At 32.3% G+C, this 14,975-nt stretch overlaps 1 long non-coding RNA gene across 1 annotated transcript in view; it reads right to left on the bottom strand.

Moving 5' to 3' along the window:
• The window catches only part of LOC140695453 (uncharacterized), a 36,458-nt gene extending 29,952 nt beyond the window's left edge, over positions 1 to 6,506 (bottom strand). Inside the window, exons 1-2 of the long non-coding RNA XR_012071138.1 lie at positions 6,320 to 6,506; positions 4,874 to 5,064 (exon numbers count right to left, since the gene is read on the bottom strand). This is a non-coding gene — a long non-coding RNA (uncharacterized lncRNA). The remainder of the gene's footprint in view (positions 1 to 4,873; positions 5,065 to 6,319) is intronic.
• Between the last annotated feature and the right edge of the window lie 8,469 nt (positions 6,507 to 14,975).

Genomic DNA, 14,975 nt, shown 5'->3' with positions numbered 1-14,975 from the left:
GGGTGTATCACTGTCCCTCATTTTAAACTACAATTAAAAGCTACAGAATTAAAAGAATATGGTAGTGGCACAGAACAAACAGAATAATGGAACACAAAGAATGCTTCAAAATGAAATCAGACACTTATGGTCATTTATCCCATTACAAAAATTGAATATACAGTGGGGGAAAGGCAACCAACAGGCATATGAAACCGATCAACATCACTAACCATCAGAAAAATGCAAGTCCAGAACACAATGAGATTTTATGTCACTCCTGTCAGAATGACTATTATCAAAAAGATAACAAACATAAGTGTTCATGAGGATGTAAGAAAAACAACCATGATGCACTGCTGGAGTGAATGTAAATATGTGCTGCCACTGTGGAAAACAACATGGAGATATATCTGAAAATTAAAAATGAAATATATACCAACATTTCCATATCTGGATAATTATTTCAAGAAAATGATAACACTAATTAGAAAAGATAAATTCAAACCTATATTTACTGCAACATTATTCACAATAGACAGGATATAGAAGCATATTTATTGCTCATCAATAGATGATTGATAAAGAACATGTGTGTTTATAGTATATATATCTACCCAACTTAAATGCAGATTTATCAATATTTATATATACATACACACAATATATATTTATATGCACTATATATATGCACACACACACATAAAAATACAATGAGTTATTACTCAGCTCTAAAAAGAATAATTTCTTGTCATTTGCAACAAATTCGTAGATCAAGAGGGTAATATGCTAAGTGAAATAAGTCAGAAACAGAATGACAAATGCTGAATGATTTTACTCATATGTGGAATTTAAAACAAATGAACATAACAACACAGAAAAGGAGTTATAGTTATAGAAAGCAACAGGTTGTTCACAAGAAGGAGGGAAATGGGGTAAGGAAAAGAAAAAGTTGAGGGAAATTAAGAGAGAAAATTTTCCAATTGCAAATTAAATGAGTCAGGGACAAGAAATATACTGTATGGGTATTAGTAATTAACAATAAAACTTCTTTACATAGCAACAAGTCATAACTAGGTATATTCTGGTGAGCAGCTTGAAATGTATTAAAAACTGCAAACAGTATGTTGTGTAAGAGAAACCAACACAGTGTTTAGATTAAAGTACACTTCAAAAACAAGGAAACATTTTTATAGAAAAAAATTAGACTTGCAGTCAACAGAGGCAGAGGTTGGGAAAGGAGAATTTGATTAATGCACTCAAAATCTACAAACCTCCAGCCATAAAATAAACGTGTTGTAAGGATGTCCCATAGTAAAATGAAAATTACAACTAATAGTGCTTTATGTGCTAAATGAATGTTGTTAAGAGAGTAGACCATAATGTTTCTCATCACAACCAAAAGACAAGTTGTATTTCTTTCAAATTGTATCTAAAAGAGATAATGAATTCTCCCTAAAGTTGCTATGATATTTATTTCATGATACTTGTAAATCAAATCACTATCCTGTGCACCTAAACTTACACAATGTTTTATGCCAACTATATCTCAAAAAAAAGTGGAAGAAAAAATGGAAAACCAATGGTCAATTTTTCCCATGTCATTTCTCATGATTGTTTTTGCAGCAAGAAATCTTGAGTCATGATAAACTTATCCTAGGTAAAAATACTAATAAATAAGTGATTCTAATAAATTATACATAAAGATACTAATAAAATTAGTGTTTTGTCATGCCTTAAACTTTCTTCATGTTAAAAGCCCACTGCTTCTGTAGGCAACAAAATATCACTCTGTATATTCATCTAAGATTAGAGAATGGAAACAAATGGTAACCCTGGCTGCTTTTGCTGTGAGTGATAAAGTTCACTGTCTCTGACCGAAAGTCTCATCTCCACGACAGCATCTGTAATAAAGGAACCTGCTGGGTTGCTAAAAATCTCAGCATGGTAAAATCTCAGAACTCCTACAATTCTTAACTGTTTTGCAATGGGAATGCAATACTGACTAAGACTTGATTTTGGATAACAATGTGGTGTTTTCTCATGGTTGCAACAGGGGATGTGAGTATAATCCCTGTGATCCACAACAAACATTTTCGCTCAAGTGCTGGGCAAAGAACTGTAAAGGTTCCCCATTATTAGGACTGAGGACTGCTTTCAAAATGATGACTACGCTCACTCTATTCCAGGTAGTCCAAGGAAAGAAAGGTTATTGCAATTTCTAGTTGAACGGGAATAAGTCAGTGGCTCAGTTGCTATAAATAAGACAACGGCTGTTCAAAGCCATAATAAATTGTGTCAACAATGAGAATAAGACAAAAAAAATTAGACATAAGCTTAAATTAAAAAGGAGACACAGTCCTGTGCTGGGCTCTGGGGACAGGAAAATGTATATACCTCAGTCCAATTCAAGGGTTCATTATAATGGCCCTAATATCAGCTTGGGATTCAATGAACAGGTAACAATTAGTATACTGGGAGAAATAAAAACTACCTATCCCTGATTGGAAGGAAATCTGGTGGCTCAGTGAAACTCTTAACTCACAGAGATTCTGCTAGATGCAGAGGAATAATTCACTGATGACTCAAATAAGACAAACAGTTGCTGCTTAACAATCCATTTTCACACACACACACACACAATGGTAGACATATTTGTTGTACTTAGTGGGAAGAATTCAGTGGGCAGGTCTCAGAAAATAGTTTTCAAACACCAGACTACTTTTCTACTTTTGCCAATAGTCTAGCTTTTGCAAGGTAGAATACTACAGATGGACAAATAAACAATATTCTTATTTAGGATTTCTAATTTTGAAAGTAAACTGTAGCTTTTCACTTTTCATTATAGAACCTTGCTAATATGATCGTGGTAAGAACCACTGTCTGATAAGAGAGCTGGAAACTAGCTGCTGAACCAGCCCATCTGAACCCCAGACTGCTAATGTAAGCAAAAACATAGCCACCATCAGAGTTGAGCTCACAAACTTAAAAGCTTGAAATTTCTGTTGTAGGAAAAAACCACTGCTGTCCAAAGTTCTCCTGCTGCAAGTGGGCTATTTTCTTCTCTTGGTAAATTTCATATTGGTGGGATGTTGCTACAGCTTACCCTGGCCCATTTGCCTTTTCTCCAGATTATCAAAGGCTTTCTTCACAACTGGTGACGCATTTTCAGGACTGAATCTTGCCATTTCAGTCTTATCAGCTGACACTGACTGCATGATTATGAGCAGAAGCCTTAGGCTCCCTGAACTTGCCTACAATTTTTCCAGCATTTCAGGGCATTTCACATTCTGAAAATGCTTCACCTTTAATTTTAAAATAATGGGAAAAAGTCAGAGTCTTCCATGAATATTTTATATTTCTAATATCTGCAGAAATTTGGTGTTCTTGCAGTTAGATAAATCTTTAATTCCACTACCCTCACTTCCTCCTACTCCACACATTTTAGATTGCAATTGGGTTACTGAATATGACCACTCCAACCAACGGGCTAGTACCTCTAAGATGCTTCCTGTGTGAAAGTTAGAAGGGGCACAATTTATGTGGGGTGTATAAACATACATTAAATATTTGCAATGGCACTGTCTCTTCTGTGTAAATTTCTGATTCTAAGAAGTAAATTAATTAGAAGTCAGTATAGTTATTGGTAAGGGGAAGAGAATCAGCTATTTTGGGGTGGGTGGGTGATGAAGAGACAGGAAAAATTCCAGCAAATGGGAATGGAATGCTTTAGGCCTCTGGAGGCATGAATTAAGAAGAAAATAATACTTTTTCTCCTGTACCTACTTCCACTTACTCTCTTGAGTTACTAGTCCTTGGACTATGAAAAGAACTAGTTTGTGGTGAAGAGTAAAGACCATAACGAAATATTTTGAAAACCATGAGAGTTTTGTTGTTTCAGGAAAGTAGATTTTGCTTAAAGTCAACATGTATTTTTCGTTCACTAAATAGTAAAATTCTTCCTTTGGCATGTGCTGTGCTTACTTTGCTGGTATACAAGTTAGACAAGGAAAGTGGGATAGACAGAAAACATCTGGAGGAGGTGGTTTCTGTGCTGAGACTGGAAAAGTGTAAGTAGGTAAAAGGAGGACACACAACTTCCAAGGATGAGCTGGAGCAAAAGTGGTGAGGCTGGAGCTAAAATAGTTGACAAGCATTTGCCTGGATGTATCTCCAGATACAGTGAAACATTAAGATATGCCAAGGTAGTCAGATGCCAATTTATAAAGAACTGACTAAACTAAGTTGAGTTTGTGGGCTTAGAGTTGGAAAAGCATTAAGTGCCACCCTGAGGATGTAAGCTGGCCTTTGGCTGGAACAGAAAAGCAATATAAATTATTGACTAGAAAATATAGTGTAGAATCTTGAGGGCAGGGAATGAAAGCACCCATTCGATTGCTTTGAGAACAGCGCAAAGAAGACCATTGATAAAATTACTTCTTAAATTCTACCACGTGCTGAATGTGCCATCTGAGACTACATCATGTGACCTTTATGATTCCAGGGATGACATAATAGAGACCATGATCCCTGGGCCGATACCTGCATTTATCTACTGTTCCAACCTATCCTAACTTAACACTTTTAATACTTTCCAGTATGAACCAGAAACCATTTAGTACTTTTCCCACTCTCCATGTTTTAGTCTTATTCCAAATTCTTCCATTTTCTCTTCTTCCTTACAAGAAATTATTTAAATTTACTCCCATATTGTTTCATCAAATGATCATATCAAATATCTCTTTTTTTTTAAATGGTAACTTACTCCCCATTTAACTCTTAATTCTATTAAAAAATAAAAGGAAAATACAGCTACACATCTATGTTTATCGTTCAAACAAGAAATTGGCAGATATTTGTCGACATTTTTCAACATCATTTTAATCTTTGTTACCTGTATAATATGGTAATCCTGTGGTAGATCAGTTGTAATTAGGATGACGTTCATAAACTGAAGATGGCTGATGAGTTGGCCTTGAAAGAGAGGTAGCTGATGTATCAGCTATCACTGGCACTAGAATCCGTGGGTTGCTCCCAGGTTGAAGTTTATAAAAACGACCTTCATTGGCAGATATGTTGTGATATCTATTTGGAAAAGTATAAGGCTCCACCATCAGTCCAAAATAATTGCTCTGTATGGGAGACAATATGCTGTACAGAGAAGTAGAATATTTAGTTGTAATGAAGTTCACAACACGGCCATTTGCTTCAGTTTAGCTGCATTGATAGTGCCAGTGGACAGTGGTCAACTCATTTAAAATAGCACGTTGATCCACTGCAATTTGTTCTGTTGGTCTAACTGACCTTGATGATGGAGGAGAAAAATCATCTCTGATAAGGGTAGTTGTATCACCAATTATCTGGGTGGTAGAGGGCCTTCTTATTAGAGGCATGTTAAAATTTGCAGTAGGTTAAAAAGCACTTTCTCCACTAGCATTAGCCACAAAACCAGAATTATGATTATCCACATTACCCCCTGCTTTAAAGTGCTTCTTTTTGAAATCTTCAGCCAATGAAGATACCAGAGAATCATTTTTAATCCCAACTCTTCTATTTACTCTAAGTAAAATCTGGGGACAGCCTCATTTAAAATTTGGATTATGATAGAACTGCAGCTACAACCAAAGGTGAAAATTTTTAGTAATATTTTAAATCAAAATACAAGTCAAAAATTAGCCTAACCTGTAAATCCTCAGATTTCACGTTTACAATGCAAAGATAATATCATCAAAATATGAACATTGCTGACGATATTTTTAAGTTTCTTGTTTGGAAACTACACATTTAAATAGAATAGTCATCAAATTTAAGAAGGTAGTATTTGCAGTAATGGTTTATGCCACGTTTTAAAAGCAGCATTAATACCTTTATTTTGATTTCTGTTAAGATTCAGAGTTTCAAGCAAAGTTTCTCATAATTTTGACTTCTTAAGGTACTGTCCTCATTTTTTAGAAAAAATAAAGTATTTTAGCCTTAGTAGTTTAATACAATTTTCAAAATCTATCTTAACATTTATATTACCATAGGATGATGTACAGAATAAAATTTTATATATAAGTTACCAAGTGGTATCTAAAATTTCTGTATACCTTTCTTAAAACAGAGACTTCTTTTTCTTTTGCCAGAAAGTCAACTAGACAAGCAGATCTTTGAAAATTCTGCTGCACTTTACCAAACCCATAAAGGTTAAGCTGTCTAACTAAACTTTTCATACTTCCAATTTGAAATATTCTGAAAGGGGGCTTTCTTTCCAAAACTTCCTTCTTAAAGACATCTTCATCAATCACTATGGAAGGTCCATTATCACCCCACCAGATGGATTTAAGTTTGTCACTCACACCTTTTTTCCAGAGTTTTCTTGGAAATGACAGAGAACGAAAATCATTATCTTCATCTGGTTCAGAGACACAATGTATGTAACATGGTCTTTTAATCAAGGATCTTTCAGACAAATACTGAACAGCATTTTCTTCAATCATAGTCTTCAAGTCCAAGTCCACAAGGAATGTTTGATTACACAATAGAGATCTACTGGGGTTTCCTGAACCAATTGGTCCATCTTTATGAGACACAACTTGAATTTCTGAAGAAAAATATGCCATCTAAAGTAACTTTATCTACAGCTACCTTTTTATTCTGCATGATTTTGAGCACTGCATCTTCAAATGCTGCTTTGGTAGGTCTGCACAGATAAACTGCTAGGCCATCACAATGGTTCTCAACCTGAGTAGCTGTGACATCACAAAACGACTGGTCTCCTAGCAACTCAAGTGTAATGTTCAGTCAGTGTTTACTTCTCATTTATCCAGTTAAAATGAAACATGTAGGATGTTTATTTTTATAGTGTGATCTGCAAATATTATCCACACAAAATCTTTTTAATAATTTAATTTTGGGGTCTATGAAATAAAACCAATATCCATCCTTTTGTACATAAATTTACACCAGATTGGGGAACAGAGTATAAATAATGCAGAAAATATATAAAATAATTTTAAATTTTGGAATTTACAGTGAAAACTGTTTAAAACCTCTACATAAAATTTATAACACTTTCATGATCAGTTGTAATTAAGGTGAAAAATAATTTGATTTGGAAATGGAAGTATGTATTTATCTGTGTACTTTACAATAAATAACTCTATATTCAAAATATTAGCAGAATAAATATCTGTTTATTTGGTATGTTTGTAAATAAATGGTAAATATTTATGAAATAAAATTAGGTTAAAATAAGCAATCAAATTTAAGAAATCCCAAAGGGGGGAATTTTTGTTTTAAATTTCATTTCATTGCTATAAGTAAAAAAAATGTAATTTAATATTCTACTTTAAAATTACAAAAGAGAACATATTATTGTATATTTACAAATGTTTATGTTTGCCATTCTTTCACTCAGAGGTTTTTCAGTCGCTAGAAGAAATAAATTTTTTGTCATGTTTATTATCCATACTCTTGTGGGTTCTGTTATGTGTTCCAAAATGATGTTGATAAATACATTTATGCACAAGATCCTTGGTTCAATAAGCAGTGCCTCCATTAAGGGGCAAAGAAATAAACAATCAAAAACAAAGAAACAACAGTATATGTGGTTTGGGGTGAAAAAGACCAGGCAATTCATTTTAGGTAGCAGTACATTTCTCAGTTCTGGAACAGTTGGCATTGTTAGTATAATACGGCATTTTAAGGCAAGTGTTTTGTTCACTAATTGTAAATAATAGCTATGTTCTGTATCAGTAAACTGAAGTAAATGCTGTTCTACAAAACTTTATATTTTTATTTAGTAATAAATTCCGTTAAACTGAAGCCAAATTCAAAATGAGTGATAAAATTTTTAAATAAATAAATGTACACTCAAGCTACAAAGAAAATTTTTCCTTCAGTATCTATAAATTCCATTCTAAATAAATATTAGCAACCTGAATTCATGGCATATTACAAGTATTATAAACTATAGTTAAGTTGTGTTTAGTCCTGATACATAAATATTATTTAACATACACAAATCAATATATGTGATATCATCCCTTAAAAAACAAAGAACTCAAAAATAACAATCTCAAAAAATGTAGGAAAATTATTGACAGATCTGATCATAACTATTTTATAAAAATATTCTTTACAAATTTGCTCTACAAAGAATGTAACTAAACATAATAAAAGCCATATATGAAAAAATCATGACTAACATCAATTTCAATATTAGCATACAGGAATGTTTTACTCTGGTCCAGTAATAAGAAAAACTAGCTCACTTACACAAGTCCTAAATTACATTACTAGAAGTCCTAGCCAGAACAATCAGTCAAGAAAAATATAAAAGTCATCCTACTTGTAAAAAAGCAGTGAATTTTTACAGATGACATAATTATGCATAGATAGAAAACTCCATAGACACCTCCAGTGACTGTTAGAAATAACCAACAAACTCAGTAAACTTGCAGAATACAAAATCAATATACAAATATTCATTGCATTTTTGTATAGTAACAACACATTATCAGAAAGAGAAATTAGGAAAACAATTGTGTGTTAACTTATATCAAATAGAATAATATAGGAATACATTTGGTATGTGAAATAAAAGATCTTAACATAGATCTATAAATTTCAGGTGCAAGAAATAAAAGAAAACAAAATAAATAGAATGATATTCTTTGCTCATGGATTGTATACAATGTGAGGAAATATTCTAATCAATCTTTTACATGTTCAATCTCTCCAGCACTAATTATTGAGGAGAATGTCTTCATTTTGTACTCTTGCTTACTTTACCATGGGTTAACTGATCATAGGTGTGAGGAATTATATCTGGTTGATCTATTCTCTTCTTTTGATTGGTGTCTGTTTTTGAGCCAGTAACATGTTGTTTTAATTACTAAAGCTTTGTAGGAGTGTTTAACATCAGAGAAATTTACACCATTAAATTTAATACTCTTATTCAAAATTATTTTGTCAACTTATGGTCTTTGTGATTATATATAAATTTTGAAATTATTTGATCTATTTAATGGAAAATTCTCATGGGTATTTTGATATGAATCACACTAAATGTAGATTCCTTTGGGTAGTATGGTTGTTTCAACCACATTGTTTCACTTCGTTAACATAAGAGATCTTTTCATTTCTTTGGATAAATTTTAATTTCTTCATCAATGTTTTCTGTTTTTTTATGTATAGGTTTTCACCTTATATATTAACTTCATTTCTAGGTGCTCTTTACATAAATATATATAATTATATATATAAAATTTGTAAACTAGTTTCCTACACAAATACAGCAGGCAGAAGGCAGTGACAAGACATATTCAAAGTCATCAATAAAATAAAACTGGGTTCTAAGATACTTTATGAAGCAAGGCTATCTTTGAGAATTGAAGGAGAGATAAATAACTTGCACACAAGCAAATACTAAAAGAATTTAGCAAGAGAAAAAGAAATAATGAAAGATCTACTCTAAATAAAATAGAAGCAGGACACTATAAAGAAGAGAAAGGCATAATTAGAAAGGCAATAGATTCAATGACTTACAACAGAATAAATATTATGTTGTAAAACAGGACATTAAAATTTTTAAGTGTCACAGAGTGAAACAGGACAATACAGGGAGTTTTCTTATTGTTTCTGTTCTCTGTAGGATGGATTTGAGTTTGTGTTCTTTTCAGCTAAAATAAACAGATATAGTACGGGTCAATATAAATACAAAACAATGTAACCATAAATCAAATACTAACAATGAAGTCACAAAGAAAAAAAAAACCAAAATAGTAAAAGAAAACTTATCAAGCCACAAGGAGAAAAAAAATTAACAAAAAGGAAATACCAAATCACCTGGGAAATGAAGTTCATAATGGAAATAAACACCAGTCTATCAATAATTATCACAAATGTTAATGGACTTAGTGCTTCAATAAAAAGATATATATTGTCAGATGGGATAATATAACAAGACCCTACATTATGAAGCATACAAGAGACCCACATTAGTAAGAGGAACACACATCAATTGAAAATCAGAAGATGGAAAATTATATTCCATGCAAATGCACTTGACAGGAAAGCAGGACTAGCAGTACTGACTTCACACAAAATAGAATTTACAAGAAAGGCCATAGAGAAAGATAAACAAGGACATGACATAATGATTAAAGAAGTAATACAACGTGAGGATATTATACTCATTATGATATATGCACTCAATATAGGAGCACCTAAAAGAAAAGCAAATACTAATAGATAAATAGAGAGAAATCCCTGGGAACACAATCACAGTAGGAGACTACAGCTTCCCATTACCACCACTGGACTGGTCTTTCACACAGAAAATTAATAAGGGAACAAAGATACTAAAAGTCATTATAAAATAATTAGAGATGGTTGACATTTTCAAAACAGTACTTCTCCCCAAAAGAGAATATACATTCTTTTCCTGTGCACATGGAACATTTTCTAGGAAAGATTATGAACTCAGGCACTGAAGAAGCCTCAACAAATTTAAGAAGATAATAATAATTTCAAGCAGCTTTTCTGAGTATAATAGCATGAAACTAGAAATCAATCACGGAAAACCAGGGAGGAAAATAACAGCATCCAGATTAAAAACATGGTACTAAAACAAGGGGGGTAGGTGATGAAATAAAAGAATAAATTAAAAAATATCTTGAGAAATATGACAAAACACTACACAAAGTCTATGGAATACAGTAACAGCACTCTTAAGAGGGAAGTTCAGAGTGACAAGACCCTCCTAAAAGTAGAAGAACATTTTGTAATAAATAATCTAATTTTCTATGTAAACTAATCAAGAAAAGAAGAGCAAACAAAACCAAAAGTCAGCAGAAAGAAGGAAAAAATAAAGATGAAGGGAGGAAGAATAAAATAAAGTTAAAAAATAGAAAAAAAATCAATCAAACTCTTTTTTGAAGTAGTAAACAAAATAGACAAATCTCTGGACAGGCTCACCAGCAAGAAAAGAGAGAGAACAAAAATAATATAAGAAATGAAAATGGAGAAACTACAAAGTGTACAACAAATTTACAATACATCATAAGGGAATACCATAAGCAACTGTATGGAAACAAACTGGATAACCAGGAAGAAATGGAGAAGTTTTTGGAAACATTCATCCCAGCAATATTGCATCAAGAAGAGATTAACCATTTGAATAGACAGATCACCAAAACTGGAATAGAATTATCAATTAAATAAAAAATCTCTGCAAACGAAATTCAGACCCAAATAGCTTCACTGAGGAAATTGACCAAACATAGAAGGAAAAATCCATACAATTCCAACTCAAATTCTTCCAAAAGATTGATATGGAGGAGTACTCCCAATCTCACACCATAAGGTCAAAATCAAACCGATAAGAAAACCAAAGACACTACCCCAAGAAGAATACTATAGGCCAATATCATTGATAAACATAGATGTAAATGTCCTTAAGAAATTATTAACAAACAGAATCCAACAGCATTTAAAAAAAAATCATTCACCATGAACAAGTTGGGTTCATCCCAGGAACACAAGGATGGTTTAACATATGCAAATCAATTAATAAATTATGAAACACCATATCAAAAAAAGAGAAGACAAAAACGATATGATCATCTCAGTAGATGCAGAAAAAGCATTTGATATAATTTAACACCTATTTGCAATAAAAGTTCTTATCACAGTGGGCATAGAGGGACCATATTTCAACATAATGAAAACTATTTACCACAAACTTATAGCCAGCAAAATACTCAATGGTGAAAAACTGGAAAACTTCCCACAAAAACCTGAGACAAGACAAGGATGCCCATTCTCACACTTTCAATTCAATATAGTCTTGGAATTCTTACCCACAACGATCAGGCAAGAAAAAGAAATAAAAATTCAGACTGGGAAAGAAGAGGTAAAATTGTCACGATAATCAGACATGACACTATATATAGAAAATTGTAAAAGCTTCACAAAATATAACTTAGGCAATAAAAGGAAATGGGAAATGTAGACAGAGTAATGTACAAACCATTTAGATTTCTTTACACTACCATTGAATCAACAGGAAAACAAAGCATAGAAACATCCCCTTTTATAACTTCACCCAAAACTATAAAATGTTTAATCAAAACTCTGACCAAGGAAGCAAATGACTTATACATAGAAAACAAGAAAACATTGATTAAGGTAATCAAGAAAGATTTGAAGAATTGAAAAGATACCCAATGGTCTAATAATTGAAGAAATACTATTGTTTAAATGGCCATACTGCCCAAGGCAATCCACAGACTTAATCGGAGTTCCTATCAAATTATGCAAAACATTTCTTTTTAGGAATGAAACAAATGATTATATGACATATATAATCAAAAAAAAATCCATAATTTCCAAAACAATATTGAAGACAAAGAAATAGGCTGGAGGAATAACCCGCCTGGACTCCATACACTTTTGCAGAGCTACAATAATCAAAACGACATGATATTGGTACAGAAACAGGCATATGGACAAATGCAACAGAATAGAGAGCCTAGGAGTAAATCTACAGGCCTATGTTCAATTAATATTTGACAGAGTAGCCAAGAATATGACAGAGAAAATTCCATCTCTTCACCAACTGGTGTTGGGAAAACTGGATAGCAGCATCAGAGCAATGGAGTTGGAACACTCCTTCACTCCATACACAAGTATAAACTCAAAATGACTTGAAGACTTAAACATAAGCCAAGACACAGTAAATCTCCTAGAAGAAAACATACGCAAAACACTCTGAGATGAATCTCAGCAATTATCTTATAGAACAGCCTACCCAGGTAATGGATGTAAGAGCAAATTTAATAAATGGGACCTAATTAAACTTATAAGCTTTTGCACAGTAAAGTGAACCATAAACAAGTCAAAATGACAACCTACAGGATTAAAGAAAATATTTAGAAGTGATGCAACTGAAAAAGGCTAAATTTCTAAAATATAAAGGGTTCATACAACCTAATAATAATAAAAAAAAAACAAGAAACCCAATATGAAAATTTTCAAAAGCCCTAAGCAAGCAAATCTCCATTAGAGACATACAAATACCACATAGAAATATGAAAAAACAATTGCTCACTATCTTTATCAGAGAAGGGAAATACAAAACTTTAATGAAGTATCAACTCACAATAGTCACAATGGCCATCATTCAAAACTCCACAAACAATAAATGCTGGGGAAGCTGTAGAGAAAGTGACCACTCCTACACTGTTGGTAGGAATAGAGTTTGTTGCAGTCTTTGTGGAAAACAGGACGGTGATTCCTCAAAAGAATAAAACTAGACTTAACATATGATCCAGCAATCCCACATCTGGGTATATATCAAAGAGAACCCTAATTCAAAAAGACACCTGCACCCCAATATTCTTAGCAGTGCTATAGACAAGAGCCACGACATGGAAGCACACTAATTGTCCATAAAGAGATGACAATATGCAGAATTTATGCCATATTTACACAATGGAATTATATTCTGCCATAAAAAATGATAAAACAATGACAAATGCAGCAAAATGGATGTCCCAAATAGTGTCATTCTAATTGAAGTGAGCCAGAAAGAGAAAGAAAAATAATACATGACATCACATATGTAGAACATTAAAAAAATTTTGGATGAGAACACTATGATTCCATTTACAAAAGTGAAACAAACTTGCAGACCTACTTAATAATCTCATGGTTACTGAAGAAAGGGGCTAAGAGACGATGTATTTGGGAGCTGTAGAGTTATATATGTTATCAACTATATATAACAATAGATTTTTTCAAAATGCCTTTTGTATGACACAGGGCTGTATGTAAATATCATGAAGTTTATTTTAATAGGCACAAAAACATATGCATGAATTTGGACATTCTGCTATAAACCATAGATTGACACATTGTAAATGGTAGTACTTCATTGATAAATAAATGAATAAATAAGTAAATAAGTAAATGATTATGTAAGTAAATGAATAAATAATAACTATATAAATAATATTTAATAATAAAAGAAATACAAATATTCACACTACTTATCTTTACACATCAAGAATCTAGGAGAAAACAGAAAGAATAATGAGAAAATTGAATGAATCAGAGTAAGGGAAATAACAAGAGAAATAATTGAAAAGATATAAAATATACATAAGTCTGTTTCTTTTAAACATAAATTGGACAAACATTTAGGTTGGCTAAGAAAATAAAGATTGAAATTAAATTAGAAATAAAAGAGAAGATATTGTAGATGTGTAGAGATACAGAGCATCATAAGAAATTACCACTAGCCAACAATTTGAATGACCTAGAACAAAAGACAAATTCCCAGAATCATATGTCTTCCAATACTGAATCAAGAAAAAATTAGAAATTTAAATAGAGCAAAAGTGTGTATGAGTAAATCAGAAATCCAAACCTCCCAAACAAGAAAATATATACTAGATGACTTTACTGGTGAATTCTGTCATAAATTTGAAGACAATTTTTCACCAAGTCTTCCCCAAATCTTCCAAGAATTTGAAGGGGGTGAAAGTTTCCAAACTTATTTTATGGTGCCAGCTTTATTTGCAATACAATGCTAGAAAAGACATTATATGTAAAATATAGAATATTATCCCTGATGAAAATATGTGCCAAAATTCTCAACAAAACACAAGCAAAATGAATTCAACAACACATTTAATGTATCATACACATACATGAGTAAAGGGATTTATCCCTGGGTTTAAGGAGACTTCAAAATATTCAAATCAATAAAGGTGACATGCCACACTAATAGAATGAAAAGCAAAACTCACATAATCATCTCAATAGGTGCAGAAAGAGCATTGTATATAATGCAACATCCTTTTAAGACACTCCCAACAAATTAAATTAACCCTGTCAGTGGCACGATAACATATATACAAAAACACTGTGTGGAGAGAAGCGAAGCAGTTCTCTGTTCATTGATTATTAGAAGAAGGGTTTATATAGGACATGCACAATACCTCATA

The sequence above is a fragment of the Vicugna pacos genome, unplaced genomic scaffold, assembly GCF_048564905.1.
Source record: "Vicugna pacos unplaced genomic scaffold, VicPac4 scaffold_211, whole genome shotgun sequence".
Lineage (NCBI taxonomy): Eukaryota > Metazoa > Chordata > Mammalia > Artiodactyla > Camelidae > Vicugna > Vicugna pacos.
This window is presented reverse-complemented; position numbering and strand designations above follow the sequence as displayed.